The sequence below is a fragment of the Saccopteryx bilineata genome, chromosome 6, assembly GCF_036850765.1.
Source record: "Saccopteryx bilineata isolate mSacBil1 chromosome 6, mSacBil1_pri_phased_curated, whole genome shotgun sequence".
Taxonomy (NCBI): Eukaryota; Metazoa; Chordata; class Mammalia; order Chiroptera; family Emballonuridae; genus Saccopteryx; species Saccopteryx bilineata.
The window spans coordinates 123,603,670-123,629,614 of record NC_089495.1 but is presented as its reverse complement, the minus strand read 5'-3'; the positions used below and the strand labels follow the sequence as shown (position 1 = coordinate 123,629,614).

Sequence of the window (25,945 nt, the reverse complement as noted above, 5' to 3'; positions counted from 1 at the left end):
AATATAATAAGTTATAATAAGTCAAATATTAAAGAAAAAAATAAAATCCAAGCATGCTTTTATGATAATTAAACAAAATAAATACAACAAATTAAATATATTCTGACATTAAAAAACATTTTTATATCTTGATCAAAAATGGCAGCCGCGGCTGGGTCCCGGGCGTCTGAGCTGCTGAGTCGGTTCCGGCCGCAGCTGGCGCGGTCTATGTCGAGTGGTGCCCACAGCGAGGAGGGCTCAGCCCGCATGTGGAAGGCCCTCACCTACTTCGTTGCGCTCCCCGGGGTGGGAGTGAGCATGCTGAACGTCTTTCTGAAGTCGCGCCATGGGGAGCACGAGAGATCGAGTTCGTCGCCTACCCCCATCTCCGCATCAGGTCCAAGCCCTTTCCCTGGGGAGATGGTAACCATACTCTTCCATAATCCTCATGTGAATCCGCTCCCAAACGGCTATGAAGATGAATAAAGAGAACCGGGACCACTACCCAGTGGGGACCACAGCACTGGTTTGGACCATTACTCTGCACTAGGACCAGAGAAGTGTATGGGACCTTAAGCTGACCTTTCCTTGTATCAAATGATTACTAGAGTGTACTAACCTTCTGTCTCATTCCTTATGGTAGGAGATGGCTTAAATAAATTAGATTGGTCATGAAAAAAAAAAACAAAAAAAAAAACATTTTTATGTTACATTTTTTGAGTTATGCTTTTTAGAATTTGTAAAAAAGAGGGGTTAAAAAATTAAAAAACGACAAAAAAGTTATCTTTTTATATATATAGATACATTCTTAGTAAGGTTTAGTAAATTCAGCAGGTCAGTGTTAAGTTTTTTCATTCTTGTGTTTATGAGAAACATGAGCCTGATGTGTCCTAGCGATTTCTTCAATGTTTGGGCATATATTTGAAAGGCAAACTCTCATTTCCTTGTCAATACATTGAAGAATTCCTCTCTTTTTACTCTTAATTGTGTTGAGGGTAGAAAATCCTAATTCACATAAATAGGATGTTAAAAATTGTAGTAAAATGTTCAAAGCTTTTTTAGATATTGCCACATATTCTTCTTTTATAGAAATCCAAAAGGCTTCAAGAGACAATTCCTTATGTTTAATCATCAATCCACAATCAGTGGATATAGCTGCCAGTTCTTCTTCTGTTAATGTTAAACCAAAATCACTTGAAGCTTCCATGAATAGGTTTCTAATCCAATCAAATTGTTCAGTGCTAAGTGATGGGAAATGCTATAAATTAAATTCTGCGCTCAGTGGTAGAGTGTCGGCCTGGCATGCGGGAGTCCCGGGTTCGATTCCCGGCCAGGGCACACAGGAGAGGCGCCCATCTGCTTCTCCACCCCTCCCCCTCTCCTTCCTCTCTGTCTCTCTCTTCCCCTCCCGCAGCCAAGGCTCCATTGGAGCAAAGTTGGCCCGGGCACTGGGGATGGCTCCATGGCCTCTGCCTCAGGTGCTAGAATGGTTCTGGTTGCAACAGAGCAATGCCCCAGATGGGCAGAGCATCGCCCCCTGGTGGGCATGCTGAGTGGATCCTGGTCGGGTGCATGCGGGAGTCTGTCTGACTGCCTCCCCGTTTCCAGCTTCAGAAAGAAAAAAAAAATTCTGCCCGTCAGCCTTCAAGTCCTATTTTATTTACATTTAATTTTTGCCCGCTTCCAGAATTGGATTCTTCAATATCACGTTTCTTTTTGAGAAGTCTGTCCATTTTATTTGGGTGTATTTATCTAAAAATAATATAATGATGTGTTAATAATGAATATGATAATGTGTTAAAAAAAAAAAGAGCGGTATTTCCATAATAAAATGGTATAATAGAGTAACTATGTTTATTTTTATATCTGGGCACATGCCGCGAACCAGCGCAGCTAGTAATTCCAGGTCCTGAGTGGGAACGGTGCGGAATTAAGAAAATACAGGGTCTGGAGGGCCCTGTAATTGCTGCTGGCAAGAACAAAGCGTACCCAAAAACCGCATCTTGTTTTATTTATAGGGCAAAGTGAGGCCATTAGCAAATCAATGGTCTCTGGTCACATTTCCAAGGCAACCTAAGAATTTTACCAAGTGCAGAGAACCCCCACCATACATATCATCTTAACTTTACACCAAAAGAGGGTAGAAGAAACTTGCCTCCAGTCTTTCTGGGGAACATGGGGGGTAGTGTAAACAATCCAGCACCACAGCTTAACAGCCTTTTGCAACCTAATCATGCAAGTGAGGTGGGGGGTTGAGCAGACTGTCAGTTTACAGCCAATTCCCCACATCTCTGTCTCCCAAAAATCTTTTTTTTTAAAGATTTTATTTATTCAATTTTCAGAGAGGAGAGAGAGAGAGAGAGAGAAAGGGAGGAGCAGGAAGCATCAACTCCCATATGTGCCTTGACCAGGCAAGCCCAGGGTATCAAACAGGCGACCTCAGCATTCCAGGTTGAAGCTTTATCCCACTGCACCACCACCGGTCAGGCCCCCCAAAAATCTAAACTCCAAAAACCCTGTTGGTTTTTTGGTCCCCAACAGACACATATTTCTCTGGAATACCATAGGGCGCACCAGTGCGCCCTGGCGCATACTTTGAGAACCAGTGCCCTAGACCCTTAAAGTAGTGGTGGGATTCAAATAATTTTTTTATTTTTTAAGATTTTTTTTCTTTTGTATTCTTCTGAAGCTGGAAATGGGGAGGCAGTCAGACAGACTCCCACATGCGCCCGACTGGGATCCACCCGGCTCTGCCCATCCTGGGTGTTGGTCTGTCGCAACCAGAGACAGTCTAGCACCTGAGGCAGAGGCCATAGAGCCATCCCCAGCACCCGGGCCATCTTTGCTGCAATGGAGCCTTGGCTGTGGGAGGGGAAGAGAGAGACAGGGAGGAAGGAGAGGGGGAGGGGTGGAGAAGCAGATGGGCGTTTCTCCTGTGTACCCTGGCTGGGAATCGAACCCTGGACTTCCGCACGCCAGGCCGACGCTCTACCACTGAGCCAACCTGCCAGGGCCTTTAAGATTTTATTTACTCATTGTAAAGCCAGTGGCCGCGGCCACCATCACAACAGCCTGGCCCATGCAGGTTTGCATTGGATTCAGACAGTCGGTAAAGAAACAATGGAGCCAGAAGCTGATGGGCCATCATCTTTAATCCTAGCTTGCACCGGGTGGGCAGGTAAAAACACACACTGGGCTCCAAAACCCACTCATTCAGTGTTCACAAAGCTACTGATTTATCTGAGTTTCCTAGAATCAAAGTTTTCTAACTCACCAGACTTATTCACCTCTGTTCCCCATCTCCTTCCTTCTTCCTGCACAAACTGCACAAACTGGCTTCTCCCTCAGCACTCCACCATCTTGGCTGTTTCTCCTGGCCTTCTCCATGTGGCCTTTCTCTGCTCTGCTCTCTAATGTTAATCTCAGGAACCGAGAGAGCAAGCTCCCATTCTGCCCTCATTTTATAGTGTAGAAATCAAAACCTTTAATTCAATATACAAAATAGGGAAGTCTCTAATACAAAGTCACTTATCTGGGGCATGATGGGATTGCACCCACATCAAAAAGGGTGGGAAAGGCTTAGTCCTAAAACTAAGCCCCAGGCTACAAGCAGCCCGCTCCCAACACACATTAATATCATTTGGGCGATGGGATTCCATGTGGGCAGCGCCATGTTTAACAAAGTGAGCATAATATATTTTATCTACCCAACATTCATTTTTAGAGAGAGGAGATAGAGAGAAAGGCAAGAGAGAATAGCAGGAAACAACTTGTCGTTGATTCTCGCATGTACCTTGACCAGTTAAGTGCAAAGCCTCAAATCAGCGACCTCAGCATTCCAGGTTGATGCTTTATCCACTGCACCACCACAAGTCAGGCTGATTCAAATAATTTAACTAGTTCTTTGCCCTAATGACCTTTTTTTTTTTTTTTAATTTTTCCAAAGTTGGAAATGGGGAGGTAGTCAGATAGACTCCCGCATGCGCCCAACTGGGATCCACCCAGCATGCCTACCAGGGGGCGATGCTCTGCCCATCTGGGGCGTTGATCTGTTGCAATCAGAGCCATTCTAGCGCCTGAGGCAGAGGCCACAGAGCCATCCTCAGCGCGAAGGCCAACTTTGCTCCAGTGGAGCCTTGGCTTCAGGAGGGGATGAGAGAGACAGAAAGGAAGGAGAGAGGGAAGGGTGGAGAAGCAGATGGGCACTTCTCCTGTGTGCCCTGGCCGGTAATCGAACCCAGGACTCCTACACACCAGGCCGACGCTCTACCACTGAGCCAACTGGCCACGGCCCATATTGCTTCTTGACTGGAGTCCTCACTTGTGGTTTTTTTCACTGATGGACAGAATGAACATTATTACAGTGCTCAGAATACGCTGTTGTGCCTGACCTGTGGTGGCACAGTGGGATAAAGCGTCAACCTGGAACGCTGAGGTTGCCAGTTCCAAACCTTGGGCTTGCCCAGTCAAGGCACATATAGGAGTTGATGCTTCCTGCTCCTTCCCCTTTCTCTCTCTCGTTCTCTCTCCCCCCCTCTAAAAATCAATTTAAAAAAAGAGCATAAAAAGAATATGCTGTTGTGCAAATGAATATTAAAAAAGAGTAAGGAGCCTGACCTGTGGTGGCGCAGTGGATAAAGCGTCGACCTGGAATGCTGAGGTCGCCGGTTCAAAACCCTGGGCTTGCCTGGTCAAGGCACATATGGGAGTTGATGCTTCCTGCTCCTCCCCCCTTTCTCTCTCTCTCTCTCTCTCTCTCTCTCTCTCTCTCTCTCTCTCCTCTAAAATGAATAAATAAATTAAAAATTAAAAAAAAAAAGAGTAAGGAGCCTGACTAGGCAGTGGCGCAGTGGATAGAGCGTCGGACTGGGATGCGGAGGACCCAGGTTCGAGACCCCAAGGTCACCAGCTTGAGCGTGGGCTCATCTGGTTTGAGCAAAAGCTCACCAGTTTGGACCCAAGGTCACTGGGTCGAGCAAGGGGTTACTCCATCTGCTGAAGGCCTGTGGTCAAGGCATATATGAGAGGGTAATCAATGAACAACTAAGGTGTTGCAATGCGCAACGAAAAACTAATGATTGATGCTTCTCATCTCTCTGTTCCTGTCTGTCTGTCCCTGTCTATCCCTCTCTCTGACTCTCTCTCTCTGTCTCTGTAAAAAAAAAAAAAAAAAAAAAAATATATATATATATATATAGAGAGAGAGAGAGAGAGAGAGCTGGATAAAGAAGATGTGGCACAAATACACTATGGTATACTACTCATAAGAAATGATGACAACAAAATGGTGGGATCTTGATAACATTATACGGAGTGAAATAAGTAAATCAGAAAAAAACAAGAAATACATGATTCCATACATTGGTGGAACATAAAAACAAGACTAAGAGCCTGACCTGTGGTGGTGCAGTGGATAAAGCATTGACCTGGAATGCTGAGGTCGCCGGTTCAAAACCCTGGGATTATCTAGTCAAGGCACATAGGGGAGTTAATGCTTCCTGCTCCTCCCCTCTTCTCTCTCTCTCTTTCTTTCTCTCTCTCTCTCTCTCTCTCCTCATCTCCTCTCTAAAATGAATATATAAAGTCTTAAAAAAAACAAAAAAAATGAGACTAAGAGACATGGACAAGAGTGTGGTGGTTATGGGGGGGAGGGAAGGAGGGAGAGGGGAAGAGGGAGGGGGAGGGGCACAAAGAAAACTAGATAGAAGGTGACGGAGGACAATCTGACTTTGGGTGATGGGTATGCAACAGAATTGAATGACAAGATAACCTGGACATGTTTTCTTTGAATATATGTACCCTGATTTATTGATGTCACCCCATTAAAATTAATAAAAATTTAAAAAAATTCCCTAAAAAAAAAATAGTAAGGAATGTGAACTTGTGATTTCCACATTGGGCAGCTGCCCAGACACCCACCTTAGGGAGAACCCCGATTATGAGTGCCATTTTAACAACCAGTTTGACGAACACAACAAAAAATTAGGTATCAGTTCTGCTGAACTGGTGCGAACTAGCTGAATCCCACCACTGCCTTAAAGTAATTTTCTCACTGGCCTCCTACCTTCACCCAAACCAGCTTGTCCTAAGTACAGTCAGAATAACCCTTCTGAAATTGGGTGTGGTGGTACAGTGGATAAAGAGTAAACCTGGAACACTGAGGTCACCGGTTTGACACCCCTGGCTTCTTTGGTCAAGGCACATATGGGAGTTGATGCTTCTTGCCCCTTCTCTCTCTCTCCCCTCTCTAAAATGAATAAATTAAAAAAAAAAAGAAATTGGGTATGGCCCAGGATGGCTGAAAAGTGTGGGCCTTGGGTCCAGCACCAGCTGTGTGGCCTTGGGCACAGCCCTAAACCTCTCTGAACCTTGAGAAGGACCTCAGCATCCCTTCATTCAGTGGAATTTCATTACATGTGTTCTAAAATTTTAAATTTCAGCTAACAAAGAGACCCCTAATACTTTACTCTCCTGGGCAAATATAGGGACATTTCAAAGGCATGTTATCAGAGTCCTCTCTCTCTCCCTCTCTTTCCTTTTGCTAACTTATGACTTCAAGTTCCCTTTCCCCTTTTCTCCCGAGGATCACAACCATGTCACATCTTCTTGATCTGAGTGTGTCACAAGGTAGTCTCGGGATTGCTGTGTTGGGGAGCTGGGCAGGGTTGCTCCCTCTTCCCGTCTTCCTGTAAAACAGGGCTTACAAAGGGCAAAGGCGTTTTCTTTTAAAATTCTTGAGTGTGTGGTCTAGTCCACAGCAGCCTGCTTCCTCGTCCACAGAGCCTGCCCTGCCTACCTTGCAGGATTGCTGTCAAGATTAAATTATGTAAAAAATAAATTTAAGAAATAAATAAATAAAATCTTTAAAAAATATTAAATCAGCCTGACCTGTGGTGGCACAGTGGGATAAAGCATTGACCTGGAAATGCTGAGGTCGCCGGTTCGAAACCCTGGGCTTGCCTGGTCAAGGCGCATATGGGAGTTGATGCTTCCAGCTCCTCCCCCCTTCTCTCTCTCTGTCTCTCCTCTCTCTCTGTCTCTCCCTCTCCTCTCTAAAAATGGATAAATAAAAATTAAAAAAAAAATTAAATCATGTAATCATGTTTGAGGAAACACTTTTCAAAAATATTAGGTGCTATTTCCCAGCTTGAAATACAAACACTTTATCCTGATGGCTCAAGCCTCCAGCACATGCCCACCTGCCTCCCCAGGATTATGGCCCATCACCCTCCCAACACATCCTGTAATGCAGCCAAACTAGGGGCCCAGAATTTCCCTACTGTAACCAGGCCTTCCTTGCTCCTGAGTCTCTGTTCTTTTCTTCCCGCTTGAAACCCCCTTCCTAAGCCCCACCTGTCAAAATTCTCCCAACACCTTTAGGCTCAATAAAATGAAAAATTTGGATGGGGTCCTGGGCAGTTGGCTCAGTGGTAGAGCGTCGGCCTGGTGTGCAGGAGTCCCAGGTTCGATTCCCGGCCAGAGCACACAGGAGAAGTGCCCATCTGCCTCTCCACTCCTCCCCTCTCCTTCCTCTCTGTCTCTCTCTTTCCCTCCCGCAGCCAAGGCTCCTTTGGAGCAAAGTTAGCCCCGGGCACTGAGGATGGCTCTGTGGCCTCTGCCTCAGGCGCTAGAATGGCTCTGGTTGCAACAGAGCAACGCCCCAGATGGGCAGAACATCGCCCCCTGGTGGGCGTGCCGGGTGGATCACAGTCAGCGCAAGCGAGAGTCTGACTGCCTCCCCGTTTCCAACTTCAGAAAAATACAAAAAAAAAAAAACTTGGATGGTATTTTTTTGTAAGTTATATAGTAATACCCTCATTTTGTCAAATAAAATACAAGTTTCTGTCTCCCTCCTCTCCACCCCACAACCCCCCACCATGCTGAGTTACTCCACAAATACACTTTCAAAAAGTTTTTGTGGCTCTACCAGCATATGTACATATGTGCCTTTAAATGTAGGTAAATGGAATTATACTAAACACACACCTCACTCTTTTCATTTACTGTCTCCTGGTTGTATTCCCTGCAGCAGAGAGAATGGCCTCCCTGCTTTTTTTTTTTTTTACAGAGACAGAGCGAGAGTCATAGAGAAGGATAGATAGGGATAGACAGACAGGAACAGAGAGAGATGAGAAGCATCAATCATTAGTTTTTCGTTGTGACACCTTAGTTGCCCACTGACTGCTCTCTCACATGTGCCTCAACCGTGGGCCTTCAGCCTTTAGCAGACCGAGTGACCCCCTGCTTGAGCCAGCGACCCTGGGTCCAAGCTGGTGAGCCTCGCTCAAACCAGATGAGCCTGCGCCCAAGCTGGCGACCTCAGGGTTCGAACTTGGGTCCTCCGCATCCCAGTCCGAAGCTCCATTCACTGCACCACCACCTGGTCAGGCGGCCTCCCTGCTTTTAACAGCTGTGTGACATTACCACAAATTATACCCATGGTCCCCTCAGGGTGGACAGGTGCTTGTTATTGCAGCCAAGGCTGTGATAAGCACCACTGCCCCTCCATTGCTGAGCAGGGTGCCATGTTTTAGAAAAGTCCCTGACATGGACCACCAGCATGAAATGCTCAGGTGTAGAGCGTTTGCTGGAGTGTAATGTCAGACTGTAACTGGGTTCAAACTCCAGCTGTTCCACCTGTGTCTCCCTCTGCCTCAGTTCTCTCATCACTAAAATGGAGATGATAATGGAGCTATCCCATGGATGACATGAGACAGCATATTATAGCACTTAGATCCGGGGAAGGGCCCAGAGCTGCTGACCACACTTCTCCCTCCTGTTATAGGGCCTGTGTGCTGCCATCTCCCCTAGACAGTGCCAGCACTATCCATACAGGTCCTGGTCTTGGTCGCCTGTGTGCCCACTGCACCCTGAGTCCCTGTGTTTGTTCTGGCCCATCCTGCAATATGTGCCCACCTGTGGGCAACTGTCTTAGGCTTGCTCGCTGCTCTACCAACTGCAAGCACTTTGCTTGATTAGTGCATAAGCACCTGGTAGAGACACGTGTGCACAGCCTCTATAAGGCTATGGGGTGCTTGTGCTCAAGAGAGATAGGGGATTGCAGATGTGCGGATTGCCTGCCCTCCACTGTGGGGGCCTTTTTACTGTTTGTTTGCCTGAGAGGTGGTTTCCCCTCCCTGTGTGCTTGTCCACTGTTGTGAGACTTTATTAAACGGAATGGTCCAACCCTTTCCAGCTCCTCAGTTTTTCTACCATCAGCCTAAATCCAATGTGAACCTGTCTGGCCTCGGCCACCAGCTTTACAGCTCCCCAAGGCCCAATAACCAGGGAGGAGAAGGTGAGGTGCTCTTCTTTGGACAGTTCCCACAAGAGCCCTGCCCCCTTGCCATTTCTTAACCTCCCACTCCCCTGTCCAGTCCCACCACCAGGGGGTTATGGGGAGGGAGCTGAGAAGCTCTGTGAAGGGCCAAGGTTTTGGCTAGCTCATGAGACCAGTAGGTCTTCACAGGTCCAGACCCCTTCCCCCTTCTCCCAGGCCTGAATCTTTCTTCAAAATCTGTTTCTCAAGGAGGAGTGAGATGAATAGTGGCCCAGCCAGGGCTGGGAAAGGGGCTTCCAGACTTTGGAGTTGTCCCAGCCTGCCCTCTGCCACACACAATCCCCCTTCACAGTTGTGTTTGCTAGCTCATTAGGTAAGATTAAGCCAGGTCCTCAGCCACACTATGAGGGAGAAGGGCAAACAGATCCAGGCCAAGGGTGACCTTGGCACTAGCAGGGTTCAGCCCAGATTCTGCACTTTCTGTCTGCTTCAGCCAGAACCCACGGGGGGTGGGGGGCGGATTTGAGTGGGTCCAGTCCCTGCCTTTGGGAGGGAGGTTCACGAATTTTGGCCCTGGCTGCTGGGCAAACAGGAGGTACCCCACAAGAGTGGTTGCTGTGAGGTGGAGTGGAGGAGGGAGCAATAACCAGCCCCAACCCCAGAGGAGCAGCAGTGCTAGGGGAGAAGCTGCAGCAGAAAAAGTCAGGAGCTGTGATTGCCTCAACATTGAGTCCTCTGCTGATAACAGTAATAGCAGTAACAATAGCAGCTGCTAACAGTTATAAGCTTGCCAGGTGCCCTTCCAGGGGCTTTTTATAAGAGGCTAGGCCCATTATTACCCTCATTTCACAAGTCAGTTAGGGGAGGCTCCAGAGCGAGCCCTCACTGCCTCTGGTAAGCACCCCAATAGCTAACAACACTGCCCTGTTTCACAGGTGCTTTTCACTGTGTCCCCATCATCAACCACGTGAGAAGGCCTGGCAGGCTTTGCTACTTTGCAAATTAAGAACCGGCTGGAGTGGCCTAGGCAACCCCGAGGCTGACCCCGCCACCATAGCTGAATCTGGCGAATCTCCGGGCCTCGTCCACTTCAGAAAGGTTGTGTATTGTCGGCCCAGAGGCAATGAGGGTTTTTACGCTATCTGCCTTAAAGGCTTATTCCTATAACTCCCTCCAGAGACCCCCACCGCACATGCAGCAGCCTGCGTGATTGTCCCTGCGGCAAACACCCTGCACCCTGTTGTCAGAGCCTGCTCTGGGCTGGGAGCCGGGGGCGGGTGGTAGAGGGGGAAGTTGAGCAAGACACGGGCTCAACCTGGGAAGGGGCCTCCGCCCAGGAGGATGCAAAGGAGAGTGTGTTCTTTGTAATGGAGCAAAGCGGCCGTGGCCGAGATCAGAAGGCGGGAGCTGCATCAGGATTTGGAGTAGCCGAGATGCTCCAAATGTGTTTCAAGGAAAAGGTTAGGACTAAAAGCTTCGGGGTAGTGGGCCCATTTGGCCTGAGAGTGAGGGTGCTGGACGGAGGGGAAAAGGAGGTGGCTGTTATTGGAGTGGGTTTTCCTGGGGGTGACGTGACGTTAGCAGTTGAGACCTAGATTATGTGCCTTGTGAGATTATGAGGCGAGGACGGAGCCCGGAAGACACCAGCTCCGGCGCAAAACAGGGTTCTGCTCAGGCCGAGACACCCCCTGGACGGAGTCGGGTGGGACTGGCGCCAGCACTCTGAGCGGCGAAGGACACCACGGGGCGGCTAAAGCCGGCTAGAGCTCGGACTCTGAGAGCCGAGCCGAGCCCCGCCCCGCCCCTGACACTCGCGCGCAGGTAGGGAAGAGGCGGGGCGGTGGAGCCCCGCCCCCAGGAGCCACGGCCCAGCTGTTCGGCTACGCGGCTCGGAACTGAATCCCGGGGACGAGGGGCCTCAGGGAGGTGAGCAAGGGTGACAGGCGGGGCTGTGCTCCTCATTGCAGAGTCTTTGGCGCCGGAAGGGTCCGCGAGGTCGTGCCCAAGCTCGTCGTGGGGCGGCGGTGCGTGAATGACGACGGTGCCCGCCCTGCGGAGCTCTCGGGTCCCACGTGGGCCAAGCCGGACGCCAGAGGACGGGCTGGAGTTGGACTGGGCTGTGAGACCAAGTCTTCCAGCCTCTGGGGCTCAGGTGGGACTAGACGCCTACGGGGTCTCTGGGCCAAGGGCTCCCCAATGTGGGGACACATTGATTGGGCAGAAGTTTAAAGCCCCGGGAGGAAGAGAAGGGGACTGCCACAGGGCAGCACCACACAGTTCCGCCTTACCCCAGAAGGGCGTGGAATTCGGATCCTCCCCTCCTCTCTCTGGGATGAGCAGCCCGAGCCAAGGTGGAAACAGGTGTGGGATAGTAGGGGGCTGAGGGTTCAGAGAGCTGATGCCATGCAAGTCCCCTAGTTTGATGGTGGCTGCCACCAGGGTGTCCAGGCCTAGCACCACCCTTGGCAGGTGGCTGTTCCTGAACTCAGAACTTGGACACGGGCTTTTTGACTTCTGGACTGGGGGCCTTGGAAAGGTTGGCCACTGTTTTGGGGTTCGTGTAGAGAGGGAAATATGTTCCCATTCCAGGATGGAGGGGGAGCCAGGGTCGCAGCCCCTGCCTGAATGGCTGAAAGACTAAGGGAGCAAATGAAAGGTTCCGATGTCTCAGGAGGGTGAGGCTTGAGGGAGTGAGTCCACATGTGGTCTGGCTGCTGTTTCCCAAGTGGCTAGATTTAGGACCCCTGTGTGTGACATTTGCTGGTAAAATGAGCCCAGCATCTGTGTTATGATTCTGTCACTCTGTAGGTAGGGCAGAGGGTGGTGTGGAAACTGAAGCTTGAGGCTCTCAACCACAGGGGTGATTTTGTGGGCCAGGGGATGTTTGGTAATATCTAAGAACGTTTTGATTGTCACAGCTCAGTGTTGTTGATATTTGACGTTGAGTGTGTAGAAGATAGGGATGCTGCTAAACATCCTACAATGCATGGAAGAGCTTCTACAACAAAGAATCATCCAGCTCAAAACATCAGTAGTGCTGTGCCAAGGTTGAGAAATCCTGCTGCAGCACCTGGTACATCAAGTGACAGGTACACCTCGTTTTATTGTGATGCGCTTTATTGTGTTTCACAGATGTGTGTTTCACAAATGCAAGGCACGACCCTCCATCAGTAAAAAGATTATGACTCACTTAATTGTGGTTGGGAACCGAACCTGCAGAATCTCCGAGGTATGCCTGTACTTGTCACTGACTTCCCCTCCCTGCCTCAGTTTCTCTTGGGGTTTGTGGAGAAATTTGTAATAAACCTAGATGAGATAAAAGGTAAGGAGATGCGAGGGCAGTTATTCCCCTAGTAAGAGAGGCTGCCTTTGGTGCCGCAAGCCTGCCTCTTCCTGCTCAAACCATGGGCCCTGTAGGAAGTAGGTCTGGGTGGCATGGGGAGGAGCTGAGACCAGGGTCAGGGAACAGTCCTGGAGTAGTTCACCCCAGGGCAGCCTCCCACATAAAAACTCCGATGTCCCCTGGATATCTTTTCTCATAGATGCCCCCAAAGCTGGACTGCTGATGCAGGCATAGCTGCCTGATGCCATGTGACCTGCTGGAATTTTTTCTTTTAAACTCACACCTAACTCTCTTCCAGTATTTACACCAGGAAAGTCACACTCGGGATATAACAAGGCTCCTTATTCCTTGTGGCTCCCCAATCTGCTTCCCTCCTGCTATAGGAAGTTCCACTGTGGTCATACCAGAGCCCTGCTTGTGGTGTTGTTAGCTGAACAACAGTGAGAGATGGAGAATATCCGAGTCACAGAGCAGAGGAATCCCCGGCAGGGATGACTCTGAATTCACAAAGGCAGGATGGGGTGAAACAGGTGCCCAGGCCACCCCCCTGCCCTCCTTCCCCTTTCCTGGCAGTATCCATTGCCTCTTGTCATGTTCACTTCTGACTTTTGAACCCTGGTAGGATGAGGACAAGTGGCAATTTCTGGTTTGACTTCTGCATTTTGAGTAGGGTATTTTATTTTATTTTTTTGTCATTTAGCTTTAAAATGCTGGAGTGAGACTGCCATCTTTTTAGTAAAACAAAAACCTCAATAGTGGCCTTTTCTATAGTGTGTCCCTTGAGGCACCAGGCAGTGCTCAGACTTATACAAAGCTGTTCAGGAAGTAAGCAGTAGAGCCCAATATTGAACCTGGGCTGCCCTTTCTCAGGCCCAGCCTTAAATCCTGCACCACCTGCCCGTAAAGAGACCACTAGGTGACTCCTACCTGAGTTGCTTATTGCTGAGCTGCAGCCCTACCTGCTGTCTCACACACACTCACTGCCCAGGATGGGACTTCTGTTCCTGGTAGAATGACTTGCACCCCCCCATACATTGCAGAGACCATGGGCTCGGAGTCTGGCTCTGGGTCAGCAGTAGTGTTTTTACCATGGCAAGGAGTCTGGACACTCCATGGCTTTTTCTAAGGGTTCCTATCATCTTGTGTAAACTCTGCTTCACACTAGACACCAGGAAGAAATCGAGGGTATATCTGTATGTTCATGTCTGAGTGACCTGGTGCTTCCTTTTGGATCAGGATGAGCAATACTGCAGTGAGGTGACCTCAGCCCCTGCCTGCCCCACCATGCAGTATCAGGGAGATGTGCTCCCCTGGCCACCTCTCCTCCCCTGCACATCCCTGTGGGTCCCTGTGCCACCCTCTCTGGAGCAGGCCTTAGTGTTGCCCTGGCCACCCCTAGGGATTTCCAGAGTGAGCTCACACATTCACTCCCAGTTTCCTATCCAGCTGAGCCAGGCTGAGGAAGGACAGGAGGGGATATCAGGGCCCTCTCAGGGTGCAGGCTGACCTGGCTGGCGGGGGGTGGGGGGGACAGCAGAGGCTGCCAGGCAAGGCAGCTCCCAGGACACAGGCCAGGAGGCAGTGCCGTGCCTGGCCCGTCTTTAGGGAAAACAAGGGCTTTCCCCAGATTGCCCATAAAGTTACTGTTGCTTCTCTGTGGCAGTTAGATGGGCATAAAGAAAAATTCATCTTGTCATCTCCAGGGGACTAGAGAGCCATCATGGCCCCATTTCCTCACTCGTGAAATTTATCCAGGGACCCACTTAGAAGCAGGTCAGTTGCAATTTCAAAGCTCTTGGAGGGAAGGTGCCACGGACCAGTGTGGCTAGTAATTATCCAGGTCCTGAGTGAGAATGGTGCAGAATGAAGAAATAAACTCAGAAAAAGGATGGGACAGGGAGGTCTCTGCACAGCAGATAGCTTGCAAGAGTGAGTCTCCACCCCCAAACCACTTTATTTATAGGGCAAAGCAAAAGTTATTTGCAAATCAAAGAGATCTCTGATACAAAGTCCCATTTCCAAGGCAACCCAAGAATTCTCTGAAGTGCAGAAAACCCTCCACCCTGCATGACATCTTAACTTCACAAAACAAAGGATAAAAAGAAAACTGCCTCAGTCTCTTGGAGGGACATGGGGGATGGGACAAGTAGAAACACTCCAGCATCACAGCTAACATGGAGGTGTGGGGAAGAACTTAGCCTTTAGCAACTTAAGCAAGCAAGTGAGGTGGAGGGATGGGCAGCCTGTCAGCTTACTGCCAAACCCCCACATCTCTGTCCCCCAAAAACAAAAACCACAAGGACCCTGTCAGCTTGCAGTCTCCAACAGGAAGGACTGTCCCCCTCCCCCAGGAAGGTGTTTGGAGCTAGGTGGATGGTCTAGAGGCCTGGAGGGTGTGGGGAAGCTGTGGGAGCTCAGATGCAAGGCCCAGAGGCTGGTGGGCACAGTGGTCTAGGAGAGTATGGTGAGTAGGATGAAGGTCACTCACTGTAAGGCCAGGAGCCGCCATCGTGGCCATTCACATGCAGGTTCCCATTGGATTCAGGCAGACGGTAAAGAAATGGCGGAGTCGGAGGATGGTGGGCCATTCTGTTTATTGGTGTCTCACCAAGACAGGCAAACCACAAGAGAAGACAAGGGAAAAGCAGAAAACCAGCTTTTCCCTTGAAGGGCAAGGGATCAGGGAGGCCCCTGCAATGGTGATGGCAGGAACCGAGAGAGCAAGCTCCTGGTCTGCCCCACTTATATAGTGTAGAAACCGAAAACCTTTAATCCAATATACAAATAAGGAAGTCTCTGATACAAAGTCACTTATCTGAGGCATAATTGGATTCCTCATGAGAGGGCACCACCCACATCATGCAACAGTCAAGGGTGTGGGGAAAAGCTTAGTCTTGAAACTAAGCCTTAGGCTATAACAACCTGGCCTACTTACAGCCTGTCCCCCACACCCAATACAAACTATAAGGGAGCAAACATATCATATTTAAAAACTTATTTGACCAACAGTCACTGGGGAAATGTGCCTCATTTCCCCAGCTGTATGGTACCCATACAGGTCACATATGGGTCACAGTAGTCTGTGTGGGAGGGTGGCTGTGAGAATTCCAGCGGTGGTTGGTGTCCAAGACTTGGGCCCAGTGCCCAGCCACACTAGGAACATGGCAAGGGAGCCGTCATGATAACGGCATCATGAGTGCTTTTAGGAGCGTGTCTGTGTGCCCTTGGCACAGACATGATGACGGAGCCAGTACCTCATGGGATGGTACCGGTACTGGATGGAACGTGCTGGGGAATGGCAGTACTACTGTTATTCTATAGCAGTGGCTGGTCTGGGTGGAAGTACTGCAATGCTGTGAAGGCTGAGGGAAATGAGGGTGTGTTTCGATCTTGGAGTGGAGGATCAGGCTGTGAACTGCTGCCTGTGAGCATGTGTGTCATGATGGTGTATGTGTGTGGGGGGGGAGGGAGTGTCACGGAGGCAGTGATGCTCAGCTCTGCTCTTGGGCTCTGAGAGCAGGGCAAGCTACCCAGAACCTTGGTTTTCTCCTTTGATTCCTACATATGGCCCCAGAGCCTGTGCTAAAAGCATCCTTAGGTGATCCTGCCCCTGGTGCCCAGCAAAAAGCACCTTTTCCCTGTCTGGATGGCTCTGCGCAGGTCATGCCTCTAGTGTGGCCCCAGAAGGGCTGGAAGAGAAGGTGGGGGGTCTGCTGGAGCAGGACTCACAACCAAAGTCTGACCTTATCAGCCAAGGAAGACAATAAGAGGAAGACAATAAGATAAGAACAGAGAGAAGAGAATGTGAGAGCCCTTTGATAAATTGAGAAGTGCTGCCCAAGCCTTAGGTTTTGGCAGGATGGGGGCTCATGAGTCAAAGGCCAGACCTGGACTGCTTAGAGTCACCACACTCGGCCTGTTCTTTTTCCACTTTGTCTCACTGGTTCAAGGGTGACAGGAGGCTGCAGAATGTGGGCAGATCACAGCCTAACACCTCCTAACTATGGGATCTTTTTTTTTTTTTTTTTTTTCATTTTTCTGAAGCTGGAAACGGGGAGAGACAGTCAGACTCCCGCATGCGCCCGACCGGGATCCACCCGGCACGCCCACCAGGGGCGGATGCTCTGCCCACCAGGGGGCGATGCTCTGCCCATCCTGGGTGTCGCCATGTTGCGACCAGAGCCACTCTAGCGCCTGAGGTAGAGGCCACAGAGCCATCCCCAGCGCCCGGGCCATCTTTGCTCCAGTGGAGCCTTGGCTGCGGGAGGGGAAGAGAGAGACAGAGAGGAAAGCGCGGCGGAGGGGTGGAGAAGCAAATGAGCGCTTCTCCTGTATGCCCTGGCCGGGAATCGAACCCGGGTCCTCCGCACGCTAGGCCGACACTCTACCGCTGAGCCAACCGGCCAGGGCTAACTATGGGATCTTGGACAGGCAACTTAACCTATCTGAGCCTGTTTCCCCACCTGTCAAATGGAGATCTTTGACCTCTGAGTTCTTGGCTCAAATGTAGCGACCCACTGAGTGATGATGGCAGAGGTCAGCCAGGATAGCAGTTACTGGCCATTGACAGGGTACCAGGCGCTGTGCATTCACCATCTCATGTCATCTCTATTGGATTCGGGGGGGGGGGGGGGCATCATCCCATTTCACAGCAGAGAAAACAGGCTCAGAGTGATAACATGCCCAAAGTCTTCCCCCAGGGTAAGTGATCAAGTCAGTATTTGAGCCTTGTTTCCAGCCCCCCAGCCCTCAGTCTTCAACAAGAGAAACTGTGCTGCCCCAAACAAAGCAAGGTGGGGTAGATGAGCAGTGATGAATAGGTAGGTTTTCAAGTCCCCCTGGTGTGGGTGTCCTGGATGGGCCTGTGTCCAAGTGCCCTGAAGCCCTAGCAGCCAAGGGGTTGGGGCCAGCTGCTTCTAGGGAACTAGCAAGCTCCAGGGCAGAATTCTGGGAAATCAGGTTTATTAGCTCTTTAATGACTATTTACAAGCTTAAAAGTGTTTGCCTGGCATGCTTCCTTCCTGGTGAGCGGCACCCAGCTCCCTTTCCTGAGTATGTTGTAGCATGGGACCCAGCGCCACTCAGGGCCTGACTTCTGGCTGAGTGACACCGGACCAGGTTCTTGCCTCTCTCTAAACTATGGCAAGACTTTGCCCCTCAGCTGTGTGAGCCTGAGCTAACAGTGACAAGAGCACCTAGATTTTAGGCCCTTGGAAGGCTTGTCAGTCTTTTAAGCATACACAAACTGAGCTCAGAGATGTTAGGTGGCTGGTCCAAGATCACACAGCATTTAGAGCTGAGCCTAAAACTGTCTCCCGAGTTGGAAAGTGCTTCTGTGGTCTGGAGTTCGGCTGCCAGTTCCAAAGACCAGTGAAAACCCAACTTTTGGTCCCCCAAGATCCCTAGAGAGGCAAATCTTTGAGTGTTTGGAGCAAAGTCCAATTTATGGTGTCCAGTGGGGCAGACTCCCTCTCCACAAATCCTCCTCTCCTCTGGTATCTGGCCCACAAAGGACCATCGCTTTCTGGAACCCCCCGGTGCCACTTAGGTCCCTCCCCATCACAGCAAAGCTGGGATGGAACATGCCACCCTCCCAAAGGAGGCCATGGCTCATGCGCTCCCTTCTCTATGATGCCCAGCTGAAGTTGCCTTTAGACCCTGGAGCTGTTGCTGGCCTGCGTTGTGGAAGGGCACTGTTCCCGGCCTCCGTCCTGCTCCTGTATCCCTGCCTAGCTGCTTTCCCTTTGTTTGCTTTGACCAGCAGCTTCTAGAGTCCAGAGAGTCCCAGAGGGGCCTCTGGGAGGGCCCCATGTGGGTAGGGCCCAACACTGTGTCCAGTAGGGACACCCGAAGGCAGTCTCATTTCCACTGGTGCCTGCTCCTGTATGTTGTCACCAGCTACATCACCTTAGGTTGTGGGGAACATGTGGCTCGTGTGCTCCCAGCACAGCTGGTTTCCAGACCCAAGGAGCCCCAGAGAGGATGGGGCACTCCCACCTCTGCCAGCCCCACAGCGGGTGTGTGGCACTGAGAAGGCCTGATGGGTGGTACAGAGTGGCCTTGGGGTCTGCAATGCTCTAAGAACATGGCAGCCCCCGCCCCCATGTGCTTATACTCTGTTCTTGCGAGCACCCTGCTAACTCTTTGCAGCTTTCTAAAAATGACTGGTTCCCAGAAGGGCTGTGGGAGGGAAAATCAAGTTTCAGTTTCTGTGGCAGGGAAGCGGGGAGACAGGCCACTTCCTCGGCCCCTCCCCCTATCATCCTTTGAGTCAGCAGGGGACTGGGCAGGGCAGCCCAGCCTGCCTGCTTTCTGGACTATCCGCCAGCCCACAGCTGGGAGTCTGGGCCAGCTGAAACTACAGCAGGAGATCCCCTAAACTTCCGATCATGCCTAGTGGTTAATAATGGGCTGCTACCCCTTGTCCGATGCCTCTCTCTCCCTTTTGTCCCCGATTGTGGCCATAGGCAGTTTGGGCCCACCTGTCACCTGCCTGCTTCTGTCCTGGGCCTACCTACTGCTGGCTCTCAAGAAGTCCTCAGAGTCTGAGGATTATGGAGACCCCACTCACCTTTAGCGAGACCAAGGAGTCTTGAGGAACCTGCTAGTATGCACTGGTGGCTGGCAGGTAGAGTAGAGAGAGGAGGAGGGGACTGGAGCCAGACTCCTTGGTGCAGGTGGAACTGGGGACAGGGTGAAGGGGTAGGGGTGGGGGCCTTCCCGCATTGTGCCTGGATGGCACAGTGGTGCCTTCGGGGACCTCCCTGACGGACACCTTGCCTACCCTGGCTCTGTGTCAGGACAGGGCTTCCCTGGCAGTGCCCAGCCCCCCCCTTTGTGGGAAGCTGGCTTCTGTGGTGTCAGCAGATGGGTTTTGTCACATGTGCCACGTCCTGTCTTCTGCTCGCTGGCTTAGGTTCCTGGGCATGAGGGCGATGGGGGAGCAGACTGGGTGGGATGGGGTGCTTTGGTATGATTTGAATGTTGCTCTTCACTTTTTCTTGGATCTGCCCCACTTTTACTCCATGCGGGACCCTAAGCTTCTTCCCTCTTAGAAGTCTCCTAACTACTCTGGGGCTGGGGCTGAGGCTGAGGCTGAAGACCAGTTTTGGGGAAGGCCCCATCAAGGCCAGGGTCCAGCTTAGGCAGGTGGCAGTGGCTTAGCCATTAGCCAGAAGGAGCAGGTCCTCAGACATCTCCTTATCCCACTCATGGGCCTGCTGTGGCAGGCCAGGGGATCTTAGAGCAGCCTATGTGGCTGGGCTGGGCCAGGAGGAAGCCCAGTCTCAGGATGTCACAATTTCCTGCAATGAGCAAACACTTCTGGGGTGCAGGAGATAAGTGTTGGGTGGGGCACTCCCGAAGTTCCAGCCCTTTTTCTGCCTGATCTCTGCTGCCTGGGCTCCTCCAGGCCCTAGACCAGTTATTTATGCAGGCATACACAGTAGGAGTGATCACCCCTGTACTGACACCCCCCAACCCTCACTCCTTGAGTCCTAAGGAAGGGGCTGGGCTTCTGACGCACCTGCCCACTGTTTCTGTACAGCTTGGGGCATGTGGTCACAGGAGCAGCGAGAGGTCACAGTGGAGAGGGGCTGGGGGAAAGTGGTGGTTTTATACCAAATGTGTGGGCTTCCAGGGTATCAAAGCTGAGTCATCATCTTATCCAACTCCCTCACTTAACAGAGAAGGAAACTGAGGCGAAGGGGGGGAATGGTGCTTATGTGCCAGGACCCAGTACTGCTTTACAAAGATGGGGAAGGTGGCTCTCCCAGGTACTCTACTCCTCCCCAAACAATGTGCCCCCCCCATGCCTCTGCTCTCTAAGGCCAAGCCACTTCTCAGAGCCCCCAGGATTGCTCTGGGGTCGGTCCTATCTTTCTAGTCCTTCAGCCTGGGGTTTTGTCTGCCTTTTCCCCCATCAGATTGGTGCTGATGCCAGTAGCCCAGTGGGTCCTGGGCCAGGGTCCCAGGCAGGGGTGGTAGGCTGTGGGGTAGGAGGGCTGGCTGGGGAGTCTGGTCTGTGCTGGTTGAACAAGAGGCCCACCAGGGACTCACCCTGGGAGTATGAATATCCTACATCCCCAGCCTTGGTCGCAGGCAGCACTCAGTAGAACCTTCCAGAGGGGGCTGCTTCCTGGGCTGGCTACAAGATGGGGAAGGTGACAGTTTCTGTCCAGGGTGGATGTGCACTGACCATCTGCAGCATGTGCCCACCCACCTACCTGCCTTCCATCTAGTTAGCTATTGATGGGGCTGTCAGGGTTATGGGGACACACTTACATGTAGGTAAGAAAGTGGTTGATTCTGTCTAATGGTGACAGGGCAGGCTTCCTGGAGGAAGTGACATTTTAATTTCTTTAAAGCAGCTGGTAGATGTTGACGAGATAGCCAGGTGCAAGGCCTCAGATAAGAGGAGGTGGGGTGTGTAGTGTGTCTGGTGGGGCATGGGGGCAGGTTCTGAAAAGCCTAGGGTGCTGACTCCCATGGGGGGTTGGTCAGCTCTGGGTTCCAGAAGGATCCTGCCTGTTTTCTTGACCTTTTTAGAGCTCTGACCTGGCAGCCCACACTCACCCCAGTCATCCTCTCCTGCCCGCCTGCCTTCCTTCTTGGTGCCAGTTTTCTAGGACAGTGCTTACCTGATGTCCTCTCTCTGCTCCCTGGTCCCAAATGAGGCCAAGCCGGGAACTTTCCATGTAGTTTTCTTGGATGTGTCCCGGGAGTGGGCTCAGAGTGGCATCATCATGTGGCTCCCAAGATTCTGAGGAGACAGGCTGCCGTGAGGCATGGGGCTGGCTCCAAGCACTTGGCGTGTGGAAGGAAAGGTGCCTGAGCATTGGTCATGCCTTAAAGAAGCAGGGTGTGTCCCGAGCCCCCAGTTCTGCCTGGATGCCCATGCAGGGGCCCCTCCATACCCAGAGTTCCTTTATCTGTAGTTGGAGGACTAGGCAACAAAGGCCCTGATTTCTATCATGTAAAACAAAAGGGGTGTTGCCCTGTGTGCTCAGGCAGCTAGATCTGCCGCCCCCCAGCCTCTGGTTTACTCCATGGCAGTTCCTCAGCACCTCTAGGTGCCCAGGCCCCTGAAGAACATTTTGCAGAAGGTTCAGATGCTGATTAGGTTTCCCTGTGGGCTGTACTCTCCACTTGGTCCCCTGACAGGGGCCCTTCCAGCCCTGAGTGTGCCCCAGCTTTAGGTAGTGTGTGGGGCACCAGTTTCCCAAGGAGACCTCATGCCTTGGAGCCCAGTGACTTGAGTCTCAGTGGCTCTGCGCCCCTTTCTGGCTGTGTGAGCTTGAGTGTTACTTGGCTCCTCTGAGCCTCCATTCCCCTCCCACAAAATGGAAGCAATGATGACTTTTGCCCCTGGGTGTTGAGAATAAAGTGGGATAATGCATGGGAAGGGCAGGCAAGGCCTGGGACACCTACAGACTGGACCCTGCCCTGCCCCCTGCAGCCCTTGGAGGTTCTATTCAAGGGCCTGCTCTGTGCCCTGCTGTGACTGCAGGGTATGGCAGGACTTCTTTTTTTTTTTTTTTAATTATTATTATTTATGTTTTACATTTTATTTATTCATTTTTGTAGAAAGAGGAGACACAGAGAGAGAAAGAGACAGAGAGGAAAGAGATAGAAAGAACAGAGGGAGGAGCAGGAAGCATCAACTCCCATATGTGCCTTGACCAGGCAAGCCTGGGGTTTCAAACCAGCGACCTCAGCGTTCCAGGTCCACGCTTTTACCCACTGCGCCACCACAGGTCAGGCGGCAGGACTTCTTTTAAGTTAAATGTTTCTAGTAAAGTTATACTGAAACAAAAAAAAAGACCATTTTGGTTTTGGGTTCCCAGCTGAGAGTGGAGTTTTGGGTAAACACCCTGAGGCTAGAGCCCCGTTGCTGCCAACCACAGAGACGCTTACTTGGGGGAGGGTGGGGAAGAGGACATGCGTCCTTTAATCTCTCCTCAAGGTTGGATTAATGACCCTCCACTTCATAGCTGCGGAGACTGGGGTCTGGAAGGTGTCAGGATGCATGGTTCTGACATGCCCTCTTGAGCCCGCCCATCCTTTCTTAAAGGCTTGCAGGCTGTGAGCACAAGGTCACTGCCCTCCTTGACCTGGAGCTACCTGTCCATCTGTCTCTGCATGTCTACCTCTCTGCACAGCTGAACCTTGTCCCCAGAGCATCTGTCCAGAGTGAAGAAAGGATTAGAACATGCTCTAAAGACCTTGGTAACAGACCCAGGAAGCTGTAAGCTGAGCCCAAACTCTGAAGGTAGGAAGCTGAGTAGCTGGGAGGGTGGACCCATTTGTTTGGTTGGTTGTTTGTTTTGAGACAGAGGGACAGGGTACAGACAGACAGGAAGGGAGAGAGATCAGAAGCATCAATTCTTCGTTCTGGCACCTTAGTTGTTCATTGATTGCTTTCTCATATGTGCCTTGACAGGGGGGTAGAGGGGGCTGCAGCAGATTAAGTGACCCCTTACTCAAGCTGGTGACCTTGGGGTTTCAATCTGGGTCCTCCGTGTCCCAGTCTGACGCTCTATCCACTGCTCCACCGATGACTGGTCAGGTCATTGTTTGTTTTTCAACAAATAAATAGTGTTGCCATCTGTGGGCCAGCACTCTTCTGGCGGTGGAGATGCAGTAGTGAATACAAGGCAGCTACTTTAGGCAGTTAGGGAGGACTCCTTAGAGGAGGTGCTGCTCAGACTAGGACTGGAATGGTGAGAAAGAGATACCTACTTTATTCTGTGATGTTCTGTGAGGTTCTGATCTGGTGATGGAGGGACCAGCAAAAGCAGAGGCCCAACATTTATGGAGCACCTACTCGAGACATTTTAATTTTTTTTTTTTTGGTATTTTTCTGAAGTGAGAAGCAGGTAGGCAGAGACAGACTCCCATGTGGGCCCAACCGGGATCCAGCTGGCATGCCCACCAGGGGGTGATGCTCTGCCCATCTGGACCATTGCTCCATTGCAACTGGAGCCATTCTAGCACCTTAGGCAGAGGCCATGGAGCCATCCTCAGCACTCGAGCCAACTTTGCTCCAATGGAGCCTTGGCTGTGGGAGGGTAAGAGAAAGACAGAGAGAAAGTAGAGGGGGATGGGTGGAGAAGCAGATGTATGCTTCTCCTGTGTGCCTTGGCTGGGAATTGAACCCAGGACTTACACACACTGGGCTTACGCTCTACCACTGAGCCAACTGGCCAGGGCCTTGAGACATTTTATAAACAGCTTTATTGAGATATAATTCACAAAAAAATTTATTCCATTAAAGTAGTAGTTCTCAAACTTTTTGAAGTCGGGGCACATTTAAAATCCTACAAATAATTGTAGGTGCACTATATAAAAATTTCTGAGAAATATGTTATAATAATTAAGTAAAATATTAAAGAAAAAAATATAAAGTCCAGGCGTGCTTTTATGGTAATTAAATGAAATAAATACAACAAAATTAAATTTATTCTGACATTAAAAAACATTTTTATGTTACATTTTTTGAGTTCTGCTTTCTAGAATTCATAAAAAAGAGAGGTTAAAAATTAAAAAATGACAAAAAAGTTATCTTTTTATATATATAGATACATTTTTAGTAAGATTTAGTAAATTCTGCAGGTCCCGGTGTGAATGTGTTTTTTCATTCTTGTGTTTATGAGAAACATGAGCCTGATGTGTCCTAGCAATTTCTTCAATGTTGGGGCATATATTTGAAAGGCAAACTCTCATTTCCTCGTCAATACATTAAAGAATTCCTCTCTTGCCTGACCTGTGGTGGCGCAGTGGGATAAAGCGTCAACCTGGAACACTGAGGTTGCCGGATTGAAACCCTGGGCTTGCCTGGTCAAGGCACATATGGGAGTTGATGCTATCTGCTCCTCCCCTTTCTCTCTCTCTCTCTCTCTCTCTCTCTCTCTCTCTCTCTCTCCCCTCTCTCTAAAAATCAATAAATAAATATTTAAAAAAAAAAAAAAAAGAATTCCTCTCTTTTTACTCTTGTGTTAAGTGCAGAAAACCTCTACCATACATATCATCTTAACTTTACACCAAACAAAGGATAGAAGAAACTCACCTCCAGTCTTTTGGGGAACATGGAAGGTAGTGTAAACAATCCAGCACCACAGCTTAACAGCCTTTTGCAACCTAATCAGGCAAGTGAGGTGGGGGGTTGGGCAGACTGTCATCTTACAGCCAATTCCCCACACCTCTGTCCCCCAAAAATCTAAACTCCAAAAACCCTGTTGGTTTTTTGGTCCCCAACAGGCACATATTTCTCGAATACCATAGGGCGCACCTGGAAATCTTCTAGGGTGCACACTTTGAGAACCACTGCTTTAAAGTGTGCAACTCAGAGGTTTTAGTATATTCAGGTATGTATAACCATCATCACATTAACTTCAGAACATTAAAGCAATTGAATTTATTAATTTTAGAGATGGGAAAGGAGAAAGGGAGAGACAGAAACATTGCTCTGTTTCTTTATATGTCCTGAGCAGGGATCGAGCCCACAACCTCTGCATATTGGGACAGTGCTCTAACCAACTGAGCTATCTGGCCAGGGCCTTCAGAACATTTCATCACCTCAAAATATCACCCACGCCCTTTAGCTGTCACCTCCCCCAGCCTCCCAGCCCTGAGCAGGACTCATCCTTCTGTCTCTAGAATTTCCTATTTGGACTTTTATGTGAAAGGACTCCTGCAGCATGTGTGTGTTCTCTGTGTGTGGCTTCTCTCGCCGAGGACAACGTCCTCCAGGTCCATCCATGTTGCAGCACGTGTTGAGGCTTCTCTTCTGTCGGTGCCTGAGCACCAATCTCGTGTGTGACTGCAGTGCATCCGGGGTGTCCATTTGACTGTCAGTGGCCATTTCTGTCATTTCCCCCCTTTGGCTATTATGAACACATGGCCTTGATAATCCTGAACAAGTTCTGTGTGGACATACTGCCCGAGTGTGTGGCATGGTCACTCATCTGATGCTCAGGAAGGAGGGCGTTATTCCCCTGTCATAGGTGAACATGTGGTGGCTCTTGTGCAGGTCAGGCCCAGGCTGCCAGGCTTCAGTCTGTGCTTAGTCAGACAGATTCCCGCATGCGCCTGACCGGGATCCACCCGGCACGCCCACCAGGGGGCGATGCTCTGCCCCTCTGGGGCGTCACTCTATTGCAACCAGAGCCATTCTAGCACCTGAGGCAGAGGCCACAGAGCCATCCTCAGTGCCCGGGCCAACTTTGCTCCAATGGAGCCTTGGCTGCGGGAGGGGAAGAGAGAGACAGAGAGGAAGGAGAGGGGGAGGGGTGGAGAAGCAGATGGGCGCTTCTCCTGTGTGCCCTGGCCAGGAATCGAACCTG

At 50.4% G+C, this 25,945-nt stretch overlaps 1 protein-coding gene across 12 annotated transcripts in view; it reads left to right on the top strand.

The window, feature by feature from the left end:
• The first annotated feature begins 11,119 nt into the window (after positions 1–11,119).
• RHBDF2 (rhomboid 5 homolog 2) overlaps positions 11,120–25,945 on the top strand; it is a 28,459-nt gene continuing 13,633 nt past the window's right edge. For 3 of the 12 annotated variants that reach the window (XM_066235671.1, XM_066235659.1, XM_066235672.1), the window contains exons 1-2: positions 11,124–11,185; positions 12,178–12,348. The gene's annotated coding sequence lies outside the window, so the exon portion shown is untranslated. The other 9 variants (XM_066235662.1, XM_066235660.1, XM_066235663.1 and 6 more) reach the window with 9 other exon arrangements.